This window comes from Sus scrofa, chromosome 14 (assembly GCF_054392235.1).
Source record: "Sus scrofa isolate SSC_HxYL_T2T_F1_AM1 chromosome 14, Sscrofa_HxYL_maternal_Yorkshire_Landrace_v2.0, whole genome shotgun sequence".
Taxonomy (NCBI): domain Eukaryota; kingdom Metazoa; phylum Chordata; class Mammalia; order Artiodactyla; family Suidae; genus Sus; species Sus scrofa.
The window spans coordinates 142,308,967-142,330,412 of NC_139396.1; the positions used below are offsets into that span (position 1 = coordinate 142,308,967).

General features: G+C 37.6%; 1 protein-coding gene across 1 annotated transcript in view; it reads right to left on the reverse strand.

The window, feature by feature from the left end:
* The window catches only part of LOC146397047 (uncharacterized), a 453,627-nt gene that overhangs the window by 14,635 nt on the left and 417,546 nt on the right, over positions 1-21,446 (reverse strand). Inside the window, exons 5-6 of the mRNA XM_084997501.1 lie at positions 1,863-2,068; positions 588-643 (exon numbers count right to left, since the gene is read on the reverse strand). The gene's annotated coding sequence lies outside the window, so the exon portion shown is untranslated. The remainder of the gene's footprint in view (positions 1-587; positions 644-1,862; positions 2,069-21,446) is intronic.

Sequence of the window (21,446 nt, forward strand, 5' to 3'; positions counted from 1 at the left end):
AAACAATAAGGTCCCAGAGTATAGCACAGGGAACTTTACCCAATCTCCTGGGATAAACCATGATGGGAAATAATATTTAAAAAGGAATTTATGTATACGTATGACTGAGTCACTTTGCTGTACAGCATAAATTGGTACAACACTACAAATCAACTATACTTTAATTTTAAAATGTGGCTTTTCTGGAATTTCAAATAAATGCCTGGATTACTTAGTAATTTCCCTCCACTCTAGCAGGTTGGAATTTTAATATCACCTAGCACTGTGGGAACTATTACATCTACAATAAGTTCACAGCTTCCCAGTAGCTTTTCTCTGTCACATCCCAAAGGACCTGGTCTTATGCACTCAATGCTTAGTGTTCAGCCAGAGATGCAACGGAACCTGGCACAGGCTTCTGGGTCTACTTCTCTGTACAATTCCCTCTGCTCCAACTCCTTTCCCTGAAAATTTCAGTGAGTATCTCAGATCTAATCTCTTATCTTTGTTTCCTCTGCCCAGCAAAATCACCACTCTGTGTTTGGGCTTCGTCTCTCCATGTTCAGAGATTCTCCCCAGCACAAAGTTCACACAAATATGGAGCTTACCTTATATGTTTCTCTTCATTCAAGGGTCACACCTTGGGCTGTGTGTTGTCCAATGCCTGAAGGAAAGTTTTTCATGTATTATATACTGTGTCATATTTACTTACGGTGGGACGTTAATTCTGATAACCACCACTCTCAGAACTAGAAGGTCATGTGCTCATATCCTAATACAAAAAGACTCATACATTATTCATAGGGATGACTCAAGTTCTGTTCATTATTTGAGTAGTAACTTAATTTCTTAATAGAGTTCCCTGACATATATATAGGAGACTGGTCACAGAGAAGCTTTCAGCATGGGTGTTGGAGCCCTTTCCTCTCTTACTATGATCCAGTTACAGAAAGCTATGGCACAAAATTCTCTGGTGAGAGCTGGTTGCTATTTCCACTGGTGGATTTAGGCTGGGGGATTACAGATTTTGATAAAGTGAAGAGGAGATTAACTCTGTTCTTTATCTCATCCATAAAGCTTGTTATACATTATGTTAATTTCATATTCCTGGTAACAAAGTCCTAAACATTTAGTGGCTTAAAACATTTCACATTTAATTTTTTATGTTTCTGGAAGTCAAAAGTTGGAGAGGAGTCTTATAGGCTGAAGTATGATCAGGGCTGCTTCGTTTTGAAAGCTCTAGGGTAAAATCCATCCCTTTCTTTTCCAGCTTCTGGCTTATCAGGAGGCCACATCTCTCCTATCTCTGCTTGCATCCTCACATAACCTTCTCTTTCTTACCTACTGCCTTCCACTTATAAGGACTCTTCTAATTATATGGGGCCGACTAGACAATCTCCCCATCTCAAAATCTGTTATTTAAGTATATCAGGCAAGTCTCTTTTATATGTATTGTCACATATACTTAGGTTTTGAGCATTAGAACATGGCAATGGTGTGTGGAGGGGTCATTATTCAGTCTACCACATGAAGAGGCAAATTTCTCTGAAGTCCCATTTTTAACAAAGAGAAAATTTTACGCATCTTCTCAATATATTTTTTATTCCAAATATGACATTCCTTAAAAACACACTGACCAATACATAAATAAATAAATAAATAAATAAACCCACGAGATTGGAGTAGCTTCAAGTTAATGATATAATCCCATGGACAATTTCCTTTTCGTATCTCAGAGATATGGGTGAATAAATCCTGTGTTATTGCAAGAAGACTTTTCTCTCTCTGAGTTCTACCTGCTGCAATCTCAATGCCTTACAGATTGAATAAAACTTTCATTTAAAATAACACTTTGAAATTGGCCTTGAAGAAAAACCTCATACCTGAGGGTGAGATGGCTGTGCATATAGTGAGAATGTTCCTGGGTGTCAAATTCTCTCCTCTTGTGAACAGCAGCTTTCCTTTGTGAAGTGACTTCCAACAATTCTTTTCAGGTTCCATTCACCTTAATGCAGATTGGGCTTTCCTAACAGATTGCCATTGTGTGAAATTCTCCATAATATTATCCTAGAGGTTTTTTCTCCCTGCTCTGCAATAAGAAATAGATGTATAAATGTTCATGAAAAACTCAGGATACTTGAACAGGTTAAATATTACTTGTTGGGAAATTGTAATACTAAGTCAAAACATTCAGCCTAGCTTCAAATAGCTTTATAGCTTTATGTGTATTTCTCTTTCTTTCTTAACTACTACAGAATGATATAGATAATATTATTCTTTCACTCACACATTTTTAAGACAGGGGTATTCCCCCTCCCCTCCCCAAGCTGGGACATGACCTTAACCAGTGAACTGTCTTCTTTGCCTCACATGGTTCTGGGTCTAAGGAATTAACAAAATGCCTTCTTCAAGGAATTTGAAACTCAAGAAGGATGAGTAAATTTTACACATTTGAGAAACTAGTCTAAAAAGCATGGTTCTAAATTAGGTTTTTAAATGCTCCAGTTTTTCAAACTTATATTTGGTTTTATGTTGCTTCCTTTCAAGAATGTTATGCTTGACTCTTAACCTGGACCACAAAATCTTTATGGAGAAAGGATGCTCTCTTCCACTCAGGGTCAGATATATCTACCAGACCAGGGCTGAGCAAAATGCTAAAAATGCCTGATGCAATGCAAAATGAATTTATTCAGTACTTCTGTCATCAAAGAAGCCATTAAGAAAATGAAAATTCAACCCAGAAAAAGAGAGAGGAAGAACTCTGCGTGTGTGCACGTGCATGTGTCTACATAAATTTCGCATGTATAAAGTTCTCCAAAGTGGGAAAAGCAACTTATATCCAGCCCTATAAATAAAACTTATACCTATAAATAATGCCACACAACTCAGTGGAGAAGAATGGACAAAAACTCCCACTAAACAAAGAAAAAACTTATATAGGCATTTTATATTATAAATGGACATCTAAATTGCCACTAAAGCTATGAAAATACATTTAGATTATTTAGTTATTAGGTAAATGCAAAACCATGTCAAATATCTATACATCCCTCAGAAGAACTAAGATAATAACAATACTAATGGAGAGGAGAAGACAGAGGAGGGAAGAAGGAAAAGGAGAAGAGAAAGAATTTTAAATAGTGAAAAAAAAAAAACCAAAATAAAACAAAACGACTGTTGGTAAGAAGAGTAGTATCTATGACTCTCAAACAATACCAGAAGGAGTAAAAGTTGATAGACTCACTTTGAAAAACTATTGAAGATTAATGGCATTCCTGATTTCATTTATTCGTCCCACCTTTGTTAATGTTGCCCTTTGCCATCAAGAAGCAAAGGATGAACTCTTGCCTTTCAATTCTGTGCCCATTCATCTGACTTTCTTTGGACAATGTTAGCAAATGTTACACAAGCAGAATCTTATAAAAGAGGTTGTTCATTTCCACTTGTGCCCTTGTATCTTTGCCTTCATAATGAGAACATACTGGACTATGTGCTGAGGAGTAAGCAGTGAATGGAAGTAGTAAGGTCATTCTTGTCCCAGCCAAGATTACCCTAAATCAGCCAGCAGCCAATCTGTCCCCACACATCTGGGGAAGCTCATCCATGAATGGTAGAATAACTTAGCTGAACTCTAGTTGATCCTAGTGGAAAACACTGCTGAAAATGCTTCAATGACACTTCATTGTTTTCCAGGTAAAATCTATACTCTGAAGTACAGCTTAGATGATGTCACCTGACATATCCTCTTGCTACTTCTTCAGTAGAGTTATTATTCTGATTCTTCTCTACTTTCTTATATACCCATACCACCAAAATGTGAAAATTATAACCTGTCACCTTTACTTGATTCCCCTCCATTCCACTGTCAAGTATGAGCCTTGGTAAAGAGCAGACCTTTGTAACATGGATGGGTTTGAATGTCATGTTTATCATTTATCCCTCCCAACATTCTCTACTTTTTTAACCTATAAAGTGAAGATAGTAGTAGTAGTTAACATAGGGTGATGGAGGGTACTGAGTGTAGTAACTTATGCCTAGCAAGCACTCCACAAGTGCTGGATATTGTTATTAATTATTCTTGCATCGTCTTTTGTTCTTCTATAAATCCCCTATTAATTTTTCAATATACAGACCACAGATTTTCAAAGATCCTGTGCTGACTATCCTTGTCACACCCCAGCCCGTGCTCATGTCTCCTCTTTGTTCCACTTATATCCTGGACATACAATGTAGCAGTTCTTACCAACAATGTGATAATAGTTGATCTGCTTGTCTCTCCTCAGAGGACTGCAAGCATCTTAAGGGCAGGCACTGGGCTGAGTTCACTTCTGAATCACTGGTACCCACACCTGGTCCTCTGACAACATTCAGCGAACATGTTTCCTTTCATAAATTTTGGAAACATCAAGGGCAGAGTAGAGGATGAACAGTCTCATAGTGTGAAAGGTTGTCTAAAATGGAGAGATTGTGGCTCAGTAATATTATTTAACTCAAGTACCTTCTACATCAGTGACTAGAAGGAATGTACTGCCAGCCAGCTGAATTCTGACTAACATCAAGAGCTACTAACCCAGACAGCCTACCAGGATCTTGGTTTTAAATCACTGTCGTCTATCCAAGCCTTGGCTCATAACAAAAATAGTTGATTTTGTATGTAGTTACAAACTCATTTCCCTCAAAAATTCTATATAGAGCTTTTCTTCAACAGTGCCCACTGATTATATATGGTACAAAAAACTGCCACTATGAGGCCAAAATTTGTGGTGAATATGAGAGGTTACCCTCAACAAAATCAATGATGGAAAGTTGAAGACCTCATTTTGATAAGTCTGCCTATTTTTTCACCTTTCCAAAAGCAACAAATCTGAATGTGAGACATATTGCAATTTTTCCCATCTGGAACTTCAAAGCAGATTCTCATTAGTTTGGCCACATTTCTCTTCCAAGAAAGATGATTACATCCAGAATTAAGAATATGATAGTCTTATCCTTGAGAGAACTTCTTCAGTTTAAAGCCTGGTTTTCACTGTGGAAGACATTTGTTTCCCTTCCTTTTAATTTTTCTGAGAATGTGATAACATTAAAACTCACTTAGAGAATGTTAGGTGAGGTTTGAACACACATGCAAATCCATACAAACAGATAGATAGATAGATAGATAGATAGATAGATAGATAGATAGATAGATAGATGATAGATAGATAATTTTCACAGATTCTGAGCAAAATCTTCTTCATAAATCCCTGCTTCCACATCTAGACAATGGAAATTCCTCTTGGATTCCTCAGGATTACTTGGCAATTACTAGTGCAGTTTTTGTGGACACAAGTAATACAGATTTTTCCTGTAAGTTTGCAATTTGGCTAGAATATCCTAGCTGTATTCTTTACATCAAACAACCAGCACTTCTTAGTATCTTTGTAAGTGAGATTATGTCCTATGACACACGGCACAGCAAAAAGGGTTTGAAATTGATTTCACAACATGGTCTAATAAGTGCAAGAAATTGTATGACTAAATTCAGGATAAGAATGTTCTTCATGACCCAAATAGGAAAGCACATACCCGCTTTTGAGAATGGCATGAGAAACCATGGAAATAGGTGGCCTAACTGTGAATGCAAAACCATTAATTAATTAGAAGTCTGGGAAGGACATCCTTATTGGTAGGAATCAAAAATATTTCCTTTCTGAAAAAAAACACAATGTAGAATAGAAAGAATATCATTTTATTATATACCCAAAGGAGTAAACTAACCAGGCACACTGAACTAGAGAAATGATTTTTAAGTAAAATATAGGCGTTCCCACTGTGGCTCAGTGGGTTAAGAATCCATCTGTAGTGGCTCAGTTCTCTGCAGAGGTGTGAGTTTGATCCTTGGCCTGGTGCAGTGGTTTAAACAATGTGGTGTCGCCACAGCACCACTGACAAGAGGTTCCTTGCCCAGGAATTCCCACATGCCATGAATGTGGCCATTTAAAAAAAAAAAAAAGTTTGGAAAAAACCATAAATTCTCTCTCCAAGGCTTGAATAAAACTGATTTTCTTAGTTTTTTCTGGGAAAAAGGCCAGAAAAATAACCCCAGAGAAAACATTAATGTGATCTCCAATGAAGCTAATTTGGACCACTAATAGAAGGTCAAATGTGTTTTCCCATCACTATCCATGGAATAGGCTTACCAGTATTCCAGTTTCAGCAGGTAGAAAACTAAAGACAAGACAACAAACCATGCTGAGAGAGAGAAACAGACATGGTAATCTACAACCACTACATCTGTGACTGAGATGTGATTATGCTTTCAGGCTTAGAAATATGAAATGACTATTTAAGTTGATATATTTTTTTTTAAATTATGGACAGTTAAATCTCTAGTGATGAGAAGCATCAACGTGTCTCTCTGTTCTCTTATGAAAGTTATGGAAGTTCATGAGGTGAAAGACTTTAAACCAATAAGGAGTAAACCAAATATTTTACCCACCTCTATGTAAATCTGTCCCTAGGAAACCTTTCTGAGTCTGTACATTTCGAAAATATGATAAGTTTTTAAGGGATGATAATTATGTTAGTAGGTGACATATCAAGGAAGACTTGATAGAATGAAATGCTCACTCTGCTGATAGACATCATTACGGTAAAATTAAACTTGACTTGAAGATGCCTATGTATGCTTTCCAACTCTGACTTCTATGTCTTTCTCTTTCAGGACAAAGAACTTCCCTCAACTTAGTGCATTATGTGATGGGTTGTGACAAGCAATGGTGACTTGCGGAAACTAAAACTATTAAGCCAGACTGGCTCCAAGTCTCATTCCTTACACCTAAGTGCCAATTGGAAGGCACATGTTAAAATATCCATATTCCTTACACATGGAGATCATCTTTCTCTCGCAAAGTTGGCATCTTGCAATTTGTCACTTAATACCTTCTTTTATGTTTTTTATCTGAATTTTTGAAGCATTTACAAATGGTTGGCAAAAATCATTCAGTCAAATCTAAATCACCAACTTCTATGTACTTCCAAATCCCCACCCCTCCTGGGTTCTCTATCGTGAATATGTTGACTTTCAACCCAGAGTCAGATTTAATTTCCCACTTAGCCAGTCGGTCGCCAGATTTAATTCAGTTCAAAAAACAAAAAAAAAGTTCACAGTGCTATACAGCAGGATCTCATTGCTTATCCATTCCAAAGGCAATAGACACTGAGAACTATATCTAGTTACTCATGATGGAGCATGATGGAGAATAATGTGAGAAAAAGAATGTATTTATGTATGTGTGAATGGTTCACCTTGCCGTACAGTAGAAAATTGACAGAACGCTGTAAACCAGCTATAATTGAAAAAATAAAAATCATTAAAAAAAAAAAAAAGACAACAATTACTGGGGCCTTACTATGTAAGCCTTGCATGGTGACAGGCAGAAATCCTGTCTCTAAATTGAGCCTCAAAGTCAACTCCATGATAACATTCTCCTAGTTGGTCCCTCTGTCTCCTTGCTTTCTTCCCCTGCATATACATTCATTAGCAGGGATTTTTCTCAGTTTATCTCAGGAACCAACATCTATTTTGCACCATAAAGAAGATTTCAATATATCCCAAGACCTTGCTAGAAAAGAGAAATATGGTGTGTCTAAGGAGTCACTTGTTCTTTGTTGATAATACCTATAAAATTGCAGGCCCTAAACAATCAACAATCAAGTAGCAGAACTTTAAATACAATGGCCTCATTGTGCTTTCTAGAAAGATCATTATCTTTAAATTTAATTATTTATTTAATCATACACAGTATATTTATAGTGCTTTTAGTCTATGTGAATGTGATATGCGTACGTGTATATTGAACTTGCCTCTGTTATTTATAATTTTGCAACATTATATGCATCACTGGCCTTCTCTCCAGGCATTTTCAAGCATCTCTTAAAAGAGCTGGAAGCAAAAAAGATTGGACATTGATTTATTGAGGATAAAAACAAGGCCAAGACCAGCTTTTACAACCTAGAGATACTTTTAATTTAGCAAAATTTGGTCATCTTGTTATGAATAGGAATCCGTTCACATTTACCTTGTTCTATCCTGGAGAAATGAATAAATTAAAGAAGTGAACAAAATTTCCTGCTTAATCACATAGACATTGCTCTGCCTTGCTGCACCTATGGAGATACTGAAAATTAAAATATTTAACACTGCAGGCACTGCCCGTGCTTCCTTCTAAAACGAGTCCTCTTGCTTTTGTTTGTATTATTAAGTTTGTTTTTTCATATTCCTTACAGAGCTCTGTGTAGGTCTAAGAGCAGTGTTCATTAAATGTGGACAGTCAGCCTAGGGCATCAATCAGATAAATAGTATTTTTCATTTGAAAAAGAATACTTTTTTGTTGTCTCATTTTATCTTTGCCCTTGTCTCTTAGATGCCACCTCAGTGATTAGGGGTAAGGTGGCAGTTGTACTTATTTAGTTCTAGGGAGAAGGCATTACAGATGCAGATACTTGAATATCTGGCAAAGGCATTAATCTCTTCCTAGGAGTAACACCCCACCCAATGCCTTGCCAGATCCCTGTCTCCAAGAGCATGGGCAGTATATATCCATGATTTAAAATATTTTAGAGTAAAATATTCGAATTCAAATTTCTGCTCTTTCACTTACCCCACACCTCATGGTTGCAATTTATTTAACTTTTTGAAGCTTCAAATTTATCATCTATAAAGCTATAGGGATGAGTGAACTTACAATGAAACAAATATAGTGCAAGTAGCCAATACCTGCAACAAATAGATTGTTCAATAGGTGTTAATGATCACTTTTTTTTCTTCTTTTTTGATAATCCTGGGGATACAAGAAGCTTAAGGAAATCAATTCTAGTCTTTCTGCAGATAAATGGATTCAACAGAATCATCTGGAGCTGCTTGATAAAAGAAAATACAGGGTTTTGCTTTTTTGGTCTTTTGTTTTGTTTTGTTTTTGCATTCTTTACCCCATAGTCAGTGAATTAGATACTATATTTACTACATGACTAATAACCCTTCTAGGTGAAACTGGTGGGCAGTCACACTTGAAAATCACTATCTTATTTATCTCACCCTAAATTCCATTGCTCAATTCCCTTTTGCAATATTGCTGCCAGATGTTTCTGTAACTTCTGTTTAAATATTTTAAACAATGAAGTCAAAAATGCTTCTTGAAGCATCTCTGACTAAATACAACAGTTTTAAGAAGTGATTTTTTTTTCTACCCAAGCAAAATTTCTCTCCAGCATCCCTCATTTGCTGATATAAATTCAAACCTCTAGAGTCATGCAGAAAAAAAATCAACCCCTCTTTGTGCCTGATAGCTGTTCATCTCTTTAAAATCATAATTGTCCAAGTATTTTCTTGTTGACTCATATGTTGTTCACCAAATTATCAATCCCCATTTCCCATATTCATGTTTACCTAGTCCTTGCCAAATACATCCTACTGCTAGAATTCTATGTGTCCGAATATTCTCTAGTCTCTGACCACCAGGACACATTTAAAATTTTGCATTTATTTAATCTTATCACCTTCATTTAGCAAAAGAAAGATGCATATAAAGGTCCACTTGAAGTTGCTTGTCATCTGCCACAAAAGAATCTTCAAATTTTCCATTTTTTTAATCTAAGTGTTTTATATCTCCTCAACTATCATATGATCTATGCAAATTCAACACCATGGGTTTTATTAGGAAAATATGATATTTTAGAGTTGAGGCAGGAATAGTGCACAGGGAATTGGGAGAATAGTTTATAGCTGGGGCAGTTGTGTCCTAAGAGGTCATATGTCTTACCAAAGTTTATGTAACTAGTATATATGCAATAACTATTTGTGTTAGTTTTTTAGTATAATAACTGTGTTTCTTTACTAGTACAATGACTGTTTCTGTTTGTTTTCTAGTACAATAACTGTTTGTAACAAAAAGATCTCCTACTTACATGGTACAGATATCTTAATCCCAGCAGCTTCTAAACAGGTTTTGTTGACCTTCATAACCTCAGTTCTTTTTCATTGATATTACTGTTGTTTTAATTTAATCCTATATGTAATAGTTTTAAAGTATCAGTTGAACTAAGAAGTCATGGATTTTCTTTAAAAATTAGATATCTTGCAATTCTGGGTCTATACTCCCACACAGTAATATGCTGGACCTCCCTTTAGATTGAACTCATATTTCCTGCCTGGCCACCAGAGACACTTAAATTTTCCATGCTCCCCATGGTAGAGTATTGCATACTTTTATAGGCAGTTTCATATCTTCCATTTAACATAAAATTTAATCCAACCCTATGAAATAAAAAGGATTGACATAATCATATATATATATATATACGTATTTTGTATCAGGAGAGGGAAAGGAGAACATAATTGCTTAACATTACTAGAGTCATGGCAAGTACTTAACAAATATTTGCCATTGGCATTCTTTTTTTTTTTTTTTTTTTTTTTTTTTGTCTTTTTGCTATTTCTTTGGGCCGCTCCCGCGGCATATGGAGGTTCCCAAGCTAGGGGTCAAATTGGAGCTGTAGCCACTGGCCTACGCCAGAGCCACAGCAACGCGGGATCCGAGCTGCATCTGCAACCTACACCACAGCTCATGGCAATGCCAGATCATCAACCCACTGAGCAAGGGCAGGGACTGAACCTGCAACCTCACGGTTCCTAGGTCGGATTCGCCAACCACTGCGTCACGACGGGAACTCCACCATTGGCATTCTTAATAGTTGGGCACTAGAACCTAGACCACTCAACATCTAGTGCGGGGCTCCTTGCATTGTGTAAAATATCCACCCACCCTGTCCCATGTGACTCCTAAACCCCCAGTTACTGAAGTCGCTCTAAGTGACTGTCTTACCAGACTGCTGATGAGGATTGACTCATGACCAAACACTAGCTGTCGCACTGAATTGCATCAAGATCCTGCCCTAACCCAAGCTCTTTTCCACAAATTTCTTTATATGGGAAATGTGAAGACCACCACATGATTGGTGATTTAGTCACTTACTCAGCTTGGGTCATGGGTGGGACAGCCTATTTTATGACTTATATACTCCATCTTTTCAGGAATTCAAAGTAGAAATAATTTGCTAAATAAATCAATAACTAGTTAGTATGACAATTGATGTTATTTCCAAACATTGATGAAATTCTTGAACAAATGATTGTATACCTGAGTGGGTATTCTGAGTGGCTTTGCCACTACTAAAACATCAGGCTGGAAAATTTACTTCTTCTAAAAATATGGGTCATTCACTTGTCCCCAGTCTCAGGCAGCCAAGTTTCTGCAGACTTCATATTTTCATCAATAATCTCCCTCTCTCCTTTTTCAGTTTTGGGCAGTTTTGATCTTGTGTCTTATAGCAGATATTTGGGGGCTGTGTGGCCACAGAAAATTCAGGCTGAAGAAGTAAAATATAGGCATTTTTTGAGACAATGCTTTCTGATACCTTAAAGTTCTATAAATAGAAGAGGTTTAAGTATCTACTGTTGTATTTTTCAGTTTGGTATTTGACTCACCTTCCTTAGAATCACAAAGATACATTTACTATTTTCCTCAAAATCAATTGAAACACATCTCTTGATTTGGGGGAGGAAACTGCCCCTGTAACAAGTGCTACACACTGAAATTATATATGTACTGAACAACTGCATTAAGAAATCAATAGGAAAGAGTTCCTGTCATGGCGCAGTGGTTAACAAATCCGACTAGGAACTATGAGGTTGCAGGTTTGATCCCTGGCCTTGCTCAGTGGGTTAAGGATCCGGCATTGCCATGAGCTATGGTGTGGGTCGAAGATGTAGCTCAGATCCCGCGTTGCTGTGGCTCTGGTGAAGGCCGGAAGCTACAGCTCCGATTAGACCCCTAGCCTGGGAACCTCCATATGCCGTGGGAGTGGCTCAAGAAAAGGCAAAAAGACAAAAAAAAAAAAAAAAAAGGAAAGAAATCAATAGGGAGATACAAGTGAGAACTTGAGAAATGGCTATAGTGATGAGGGAAGAATCAGAATAATTCCAACAACTGGGTACTTGAGGAATTCAGAGTATTACTCCTAGCCTCTTCATATGATATATTGACTAAGGTCTTAGGCATATAAAATATTTGGAAGTATGAAACAAAATAAATATGATTAAGTATTAATATGAGTAATTCAGGTAAGTACCCAGCATTTCAAGGATAGGTGTGACAAGGGTGAAACCAAATTATTTGAGGAGAATAATTTGATCGGACTTAAAATACAGATGAATATCTGGGTGAGAAACGAATTTTACTATCTGAGGGGAAGGTAAATATAGGTAAATGTGAGGTGGCAGTGATGAATATAGTGAATAGGACTAATGAAAAATTAGATGGAAAATTATGAATAACTGACTTCAAAAAATTCTTCAAAGAAGCAGCATGGCAAGTTCTAAAACATAGGATTTCAAAGCTTCATTGTGGTTAACCTGGGTCAAAAGAAATTACTGGACATACTAGAATGCATCCATGTGATTCCACAACATCATGAATTTAGCTCCAGCACTTAACTCTCAGTGTCCCTGTCTTTTTGCCTCAGACTCACCTGGAAATGTTTAGATTGGTTTCTATAAGGAGACGACAACTGAGCAAAGACTGAATGTGTCATTTAAGACAGCAACCAAGATCCTTAGAAATTCTGCAAAAAAAGTTGGAATAAAGAGAAAGAAAAATACAAAGAAACATGTTGAAATTCAGAGACTTCTCTACTTAACCTTGTCTTTCCATCTGGGTCTCACTGGGCTACAGCCCAACTCTAGAAACCCAAGTGGATCCTCTTCAGTCACCTGTGTGTACAGTAGGATCAACTGCACAGCTTAGTTTTGTAGACTATGTAGCTATATGGGAACAGGCAGCCTCACATATTTTAAGTCAGTATAAAACTTGATCACATTCTTTTTCAGGGTTTTGGATTGCATTTAATAATTTTTTTCCTTTTTACAGCCTCACCTGCAGCATATGGAAGTTCCCAGGCTGGGGGTCAAATCAGAGCTGCAACAGAGGCCTGTGCCACAGCCACAGAAACACTGGATCTGAGCCACATCTGTGACCTATGCCACAGATACTATGTTTGGTTCTTAACCCATTGAGCCACAATGAGAACTCTGATAATTCTTACATTATATACCAGATCACTTAGAAAACCCACACTGTGTTAACCACTTGTCTTATATATGTTCATCTTGCAATATAAGAAAGAAAAAAAGAATATTCTCTCTCCAATCTTTAGCCAAAGTGTTCTCATAGTTCATGTCACTCCAAGTTCTAGGGTTGCATTAGGCATTGAGACAGTACATGAGACTCATGTGTGAACTGACAGATGAAAGTAATAAGGAATGTGTTGGATGTCCTTATGGAACTATGCCAAAGGCAGAAGAAGCTTTTATCATGCTGGAAGAAATGCTTATGCCTATGTCTGTGTTCTATCTACTTCTTGTAGCAAGGCCATGCTCCCATCCCACCCCTAGTATAAGAATAATAACAGCATTTATCCTAGATGCTGAGCTGTGTATGACCTCATTATCTGCTTGCTCATATTTTATGTCAAAGCTGAATATTGTTCTATGTTGACCACAGTGGAAACTTGTATTTTTTTTTAAGTTTTGCCACTGGATTCTCAAAACACAACTTTTGTCTGATCCTCCTTCTAGCTTCAAAAATAGGCATGGGAAGTAGGTCTAAGCCAATCATCACAGCACATTCCTCAAGAGAGAAAAAAATAACCAGGACTGATCATGGAACTCAAACGCAGGCAATCAGTGCTAATTTCAGAACTTGGCTGCATAGACAAGAAGAAACACATTATTTTAATTTCTCTTGGATTTAATCCACAGTGATGTAGCTTGGCAGGTTTACTACATGTCAGGGTAAAAACCTTCCAAGAATGAGATCAACACAAAGGTAGACTCAATATAGAAAGTATACTGAAGATATCATTTAATCCCTAAATCAGGTCCCGTTGAAGCCTGTCTAACCCTATACTTTTCCTTTTTCTAGTCTATGAGTAAAAATGACGCATTATGGGAAGGAAGGCAAGATGGCAGAAGAGTAGGAGGATGCACTCGCCCTCTCCCACAAACACACACAAAAAAACACATCTGCATGTTAAATGACTCGCACAGAACAACAACGAAATGCTGGCAGAAGAACTTAAACCTCCAATAAAGCAAGAATCTCATGACCTAACTGGGTAAAACAAGAGAAAAGAGGAGAGTGAGAGAAGGGGAATTGGGACTGGATAGGCACTCCTGAAAGGGAACTGTGAAGGACAAAGGGAACCCACACCATGGAAAGTCACCTAATTGACAGAAAGATCAACCACGTCAGAGGGATCTCCAGACGCTGAGAAGAGTGCAGCAGTAGGTCTGAAATCTGAAAAGCAGAGTGAGAGCCGAACAGATCATCTGACCTACTGGCACAGTCACCAAAAACTGAGATGCTCGGGTGGGAGCTGGGCACAGAGACCATGGCTTCAGAGGTTAGTTCCCAGGAGCAGGCTGGAGTTGGCAGTGTGGAGACGGCCTGGGGTACTAGGAAGCAGAGCATCATGGTTGGAGGGAGCAATACGCTAAGCGCTGGGGAGTGGAAAACCACAACAGAGGGAACTTGGGAGAAGAGCTGGACCTGTAGGAGAGACGAGGTGCCGGTGTTGGGGAAGGGAGAGGAGGAGGGATGGGCCACCATAGAATACTCCTTGCACGTCAGCAAGCATGCTTGCCTACTAGCTAGCAGAGAGCAGTGCTACCCAGTGCATCCCCCCTCCCCTACCCTGCATGCACCTGACCTTAGGCCACCTGGCATCCCAGAGAGCGGGCCTCACCACTCGTGGGAAGCCGACCACCTCAGGGGCTTTCCCCATCCTGACCTGCCTGCCCTCTGGAGGAGCTACACTCCCACAGAGCAGCACCCAGCACTGCCTGCCCCCTGGAAGAGCTCCACAGCCCAGAAACACCAGAGAAAGCTCTGCCCAGCCATGGGAAGTCTGCCTCCATTGTGGGGTGGTCCTGCCAGTTCCAGCTGCCCTGGGGAAATGCCTCTTTGTCTCGCAGTGGCCCAGCTAGCAGCTCCCACACTCAGAAGGTGCTGCACTCCTGCGGAGCAGTGCCCAGCACCACCAGACCCCTAGAAGAGCTCCGCAGCCAGAAACGCCAGAGCAAGCTATGCCCAGCCATGAAAGTCTGCATCCATCACGGTGTGGACCTTCCAGTCTTGCCTGCCCTTGGGAAGTCCTCCTTTGCTTCAGAGTGACCCTGCTAGCCCCACCCACCCTCAGGAAATGCCCTGCTGCCTCGAAGAAGACCAGCCAACACTGCCAGCCTTCGGGAAATACTCCACAGCAGTGCCAGGGCAAACCCTGCCTGGCCACAGGGAGTACACCTCCACCAAGAAAAAGAAAATAACAAGCAAGATGAATAAGCTCAGAAACCACCCCCAGTTGAACCAACAGGAAAACTCACCTAAAGCAGTCAACAATGAAACAGACATCTGCAGTCTGACAGACATGGAGTTCAATAGGGAGATAGTGAAAATACAGAAGGAATTAAGAGAAGATATGAACAGTAATGCAGACTCCCTCAGAAAGGAACTAGAAAATATAAGGAGGAACCAAGAAAAACTAGAACATTCATTTGCAGAGATACAAACTGAGCTAAAGGCAATAAAGAGCAGAATAAATAATGAAGATGAACGAATTAGTGAAGTGGAAGATAGAACAACGGAAATCACTCAAACAGGACAGAAGACAGAAAACCAAATGAAAAAACATGAAAGTAATATAAGAGACCTATGGGATAATATAAAGTGGGCCAATCTACATATAATAGGAATTCCAGAAGGAGTAGAAAAAGATAAAGTGATGGAAAATATATTTGAAGAAATTATCACTGGAAACTTCCCAAATCTAAGGGATACTGATTTCAAGATACAGGAAGCACAGAGGGCCCCAAACAAGTTGAACATAAATAGACCCACACCAAGACATATTATAATAAAAATGGCAAAAGTTAGTGATAAAAAGAGGATCCTAAAGGCAGCAAGAGAAAAGCAAAGTGTCACTTATAAGGGAACCCCTATAAGGCTATCAGCTTATTTCTCTAAATAAACCCTACAGGCCAGGAGGGAATGGCAAGAGATATTTAAAGTGCTGAAAGGAAAAAATATGCAACCTAGAATACTCTACCCAGCAAGAACATCATTTAAAATAGAAGATGAACTAAAAAAATTTTCCAACAAACAAAATCTAAAAAAATACAGCAATACAAAACCCATTCGAAAAGAAATATTGAAAGAGCTTCTCTAAATCAAAAAAAAAAAAAAGAGAGAGAGAGAGAGAGAAAGAACTAGGATGGAGGAAACCACAATCAGAGAGCAGTCACTCAAATAAGCCAGCATACAGATCTAATTATGAACATGTTTAAAACAAAATAAAAATAAGAGAAAAAAAGAGACATTGAAATCATAAAATGTGGGCAAGGGAAATAAGGAAATAGATTCTTTTTAATTTATTTTTTTTAAACTTTAGTATGGTAATGAAGTGTTTGACCTACAGGACTATCAGTCTAAAACACACAATTATAGGAAGGGGTTAACATACTTAAAAAACAGGGCAACCACAAATCAAAACCAAACATTACATTCACAAAAAATGAAAATAATTGGAGACCATCCAACCAAAAAAAAAAGAAAGAATGGAGAATTAGAATCAACTGGAAAAAGAGGTTTAAAATAGCAATAAATAATCATCTATCAATTATCACCTTAAACGTCAATGGACTGAATGTTCCAATTGAAAGACACAGAGTGGCTGATTGGATAAAAAAGCAAACACCTTCAATCTGCTGCCTACAAGAAACTCACCTTAGGACAAAGGATACATATACATTGAAAGTGAGGGGGTGGGAAAAAAATATTTCATGTCAATGGGCATGACAGGAAAGCAGGAGTTGCAACACTCATATAAGACAAAATAGATTTTAAAAAGAAAGCCATAAAGAAAAACAAAGAAGGACACGACTTAATGATTAAGCAATCCATTCAGGAAGAAGATATTACTATCGTCAACATATATGCCCCAAATATAGGAGCACCCAAATACATAAAACAAATATTAGTAGACATAAAGGAAGAAATTGATAGGAATACAATCACAGTAGGAGACCTTAATACCCCACTCACATCAATGGACAGATCCTCTAGACAGAAAACCAATAAAGCAACAGAGCTCCTAAAGGAAACAATAGAAAAATTAGACTTAATTGATATCTTCAGGACACTACATCCAAAAAAAGCAGAATACACATTCTTCTCAAATGCTCATGGAACATTCTCAAGAACTGACCACATATTGGGACACAAAGCTAACCTCAATAAATTTAGGAGGATAGAAATTATTTCAAGTATCTTCTCTGACCACAATGCCATGAAACTAGAAATCAACCACAGGAAAAGAAATGAGAAAAAACCTACTACATGGAGACTAAACAACATGCTACTATAAAACCAATGGGTCAATGAGGAAATCAAGAAGAAAATTTAAAAACACCTTGAGACAAATGATAATGAAACCCCTCAAAATTTAAGGGACGCTACAAAAGCAGCACTCAGAGGGAAATTCATAGCAATAAGGGCTTCCTCAAAAAAAGAAGAAATATATCAAATTGATAACTTCACCCAACACCTACATGAATTAGAAAAAGAAGAACAAAAAAGACCTAAAGTCAGCAGAAGGAAGGAAATCATAAAGATCAAAGCAGAAATCAATAAAATAGAGATTCAAAAAACAATAGAGAAAATTAATAAAACAAAGAGCTGATTCTTTGAAAAGATAAACAAAATTGACAAACCCCTGGCTAGACTCACTAAGAAGAGGAGAGAAATAACCCAAATAACAAAATTAGAAATGAAAAAGGAGAAATAACAACAGATACAGCAGAAATACAAAAAATCATAATAGAATACTATTAACAACTATATGCCAACAAATTTGACAATCTGTAAGAAATGGACAACTTTCTAAAGACTTACAGCCTGCCAAAACTGAATCAGGAAGAAATGGACCAACTGAACAGACTGATCACTAGAAATGAAAGTGAAGATGTCATAAAAACACTCCCTACAAATAAAAGTCCAGGACCAGATGGCTTCACAGGCAAATTTTATCAAACATATAAAGAGGAACTGGGGCCCATCCTCCTTAAACTCTTTCAAAAGGTTGAAGAAGAAGGAACACTCCCAAAGACATTCTATGATGCCACCATCACCCTCATTCCAAAACCAGACAAAGATACCACCAAAAAAGAAACCTATCGGCCAATATCTTTGATGAATTTAGACACAAACATTCTCAACAAAATCTTAGCCAACCGAATCCAACAACATATCAAAAAGATCATACACCATGACCAGGTGGGGTTCATCCCAGGTTCACAAGGATGGTTCAACACACGCAAATCAATCAATGTCGTACACCACATTAACAAGAGAAAAGTCAAAAACCATATGATCATCTCACTAGATGCAGAAAAAGCATTTGACAAGTCCAACATCCATTTATGAGAAAAACTCTTACCAAAGTGGGTATAGAGGGAACATTCCTGAACATAATCAAAGTCATTTATGACAAACCCACAGCACACATAATACTCAATGGAGAAAAATTGAAAGCCTTCTTACTCAAATCTGGAACAAGACAGGGATGCCCACTCTCACCACTGCTCTTCAACATAGTTTTGGAAGTCCTAGCCACAGCAGTCAGACAAACAAAAGTAATAAAAGGCACCCAAATAGGAAGAGAAGAGATAAAAGTGTCACTGTATGCAGATGACATGATACTGTACATAGAAAATCCTAAGGACTCAACCCAAAAACTACTTGAACTGATTAACAAATTCAGCAAAGTAGCAGGATACAATATTAACATTCAGAAATCAGTCACATTTCTGTATACTAACAATGAAATATTAGAAAAGGAATACAGAAATACAATACCTTTTAAAATTGCACCCCAAAAAATTAAATACCTGGGAGTACACCTTACCAAGGAGGTAAAGGACTTATATGCTGAGAACTATAAAACATTAATCAAAGAAATTAAAGAAGATGTAAAGAAATGGAAAGATATTCCATGATCCTGGGTTGGAAAAATTAGTATTGTAAAATTGGCCATACTACCCAAAGCAATTTACAGATTCAATGCAATCCCTATCAAATTTCCCATGACATTTTTTTAACAGAACTAGAACAAACCAAAAATTTATATGGAGCCACAAAAGACCCAGAATTGCCAAAGTAATTCTGAAGAACAAAAACCAAGCAGGAGGCATAACTCTCCCAGACTTCAGGCACTATTACAAAGCCACAGCCATCAAGACAGTGTGGTACTGGTATCAAAACAGACAGACAGACCAATGGAACCAAATGGAGAATGCAGAAATAAACCCAGACAGTTATGGTCAATTAATCTTTGACAAAGCAGGCAAGAACATAAAATTCAAAAAGACAGTTTATTCAGCAAGAATTGCTGGGAAAACTGGACAGCTGCATGCAAAGCAATGAAAATAGAACAAACCCTCACGCCATGCATGAAAATAAACTCAAAATGGCTGATAGACTTAAATATAAGATGAGACACCATCAAACTCCTGGGAGAGAACATAGGCAAAACATTCTCTGACATAAACCTCATGAATATTTTCTCAGGTCATTCTCCCAAGGCAATAGAAATAAGAGCAAAAATAAACCAATGGGACCTATCAAACTGACAAGATTTTGCACAGCAAAAGAAACCAAAAAGAAACCAAAAAGACAACTTACAGAATGGGAGAAAATAATTTTAAATGATGCAACTGACAAGGGCTTAATCTCTAGAATATACAAGCAACTTACACAATTGAACAGCAAAAAAGTCAACAACCCAAGTGAAAAATGGGCAAAAGACCTGAATAAACATTTTTCCAAGGAAGATATACAGATGGCCAACAAGCACATGAAAAAATGCTCAACATCACTTATTATTAGAGAAATGTAAATCAAAACTACCATGAGATACCACCTCACACCAGTCAGAATGGCCATCATTAATAAGTCCACAAATAACAAGTGCTGGATTGGGTGTGGAGAAAAGGGAACCCTCTTGCACCGTTGTGTGACTGTAAGGTGGTTCAGCCACTATGGGGAACAGTATGGAGGTACCTTAGAAATCTATATATAGAACTACCATATGACCCAGAAACCCCACTATTGGGCATATATCCAGACAAAACTTTCCTTAAAAAAGATACATGCACCCACATGTTCATTGAAGCTCTATTCAAAATAGCCGAGACATGGAAACAACACAAATGTCCATCAACAGACGATTGGATTAGGGAGAGGTGGCATATATACACAATGGAATACTACTCAGCCATAAAAAGAATGACATAATGCCATTTGCGGCAACATGGATGGAACTATAGACTCTCATACTGAGTGAAATGATCAGAAAGAGAAAAACAAATACCATATGATATCACTTATAACTGGAATATAATATACAGCACAAATGAATGTTTCCACAGAAAAGAAAATCATAGACTTGGAGAATAGACTTGTGGCTGTCTGGGGGGAGAGGGAGAGAGTGGGACGATTGGAAGCTTGGGGTTAATGGATGCAGACTATTGACCTTGGAATGGATTTACAATGAGCTCCTGCTGTGTAGCATTGAAAACTATGTCTAGATACTTACATCTCAACAGAACAATGAGAGGAAAACTTATGTATACATGAATCCCATGCTGTAGAGTGGAAAAAAATAAACAAACTTTAAAAAATAAAATAAAAATAAAAATGACACATTATGAATAACCCTTTTTTAACAGCTTTGTTGAGGTATAATTGATACACAAAAACTGCATATATCTACTGTGTGCAATTTGATGACTTTCGACACACCCAAATACCATGATACCATCACTACAATCAAGGCAACAGTTATATCCAACACTTCCTAAAGTTTCCTTGTGTTCCTTTGTTTGCATTTGTTTACTTTTTTGGTAGGAACACTTAACATGCTATCAACACACTTAACAAATTTTGAATTGCACATGTAGGAAATCTTTTGTAAGCAGCTCTCTAGGAGTTATACATCTAACATAATTGAAACTTTAACTCCATTGAACAACAACTTCTCTTTGCCCCACACACCTCAGACCCTGGTAACTGCTATTGTACTTTCTGCTTCTATGAATTTTACTATTTCAGATTTCTCATATAATTAGAATCATGTAGTTCACATCCTTCTATAACTGGATTATTTCCCTGAGTATAACATCCTTCAGGTTTATATATGTTGTCTCAAGCGACAGGGTTAAGGCTGAATAATACCCCATTGCATGTATTCTATAAATCTCTTTATGTATTCATGTGTCAATAGATACATGGGTTCTTTCCATATATTGGCTCTTGAGA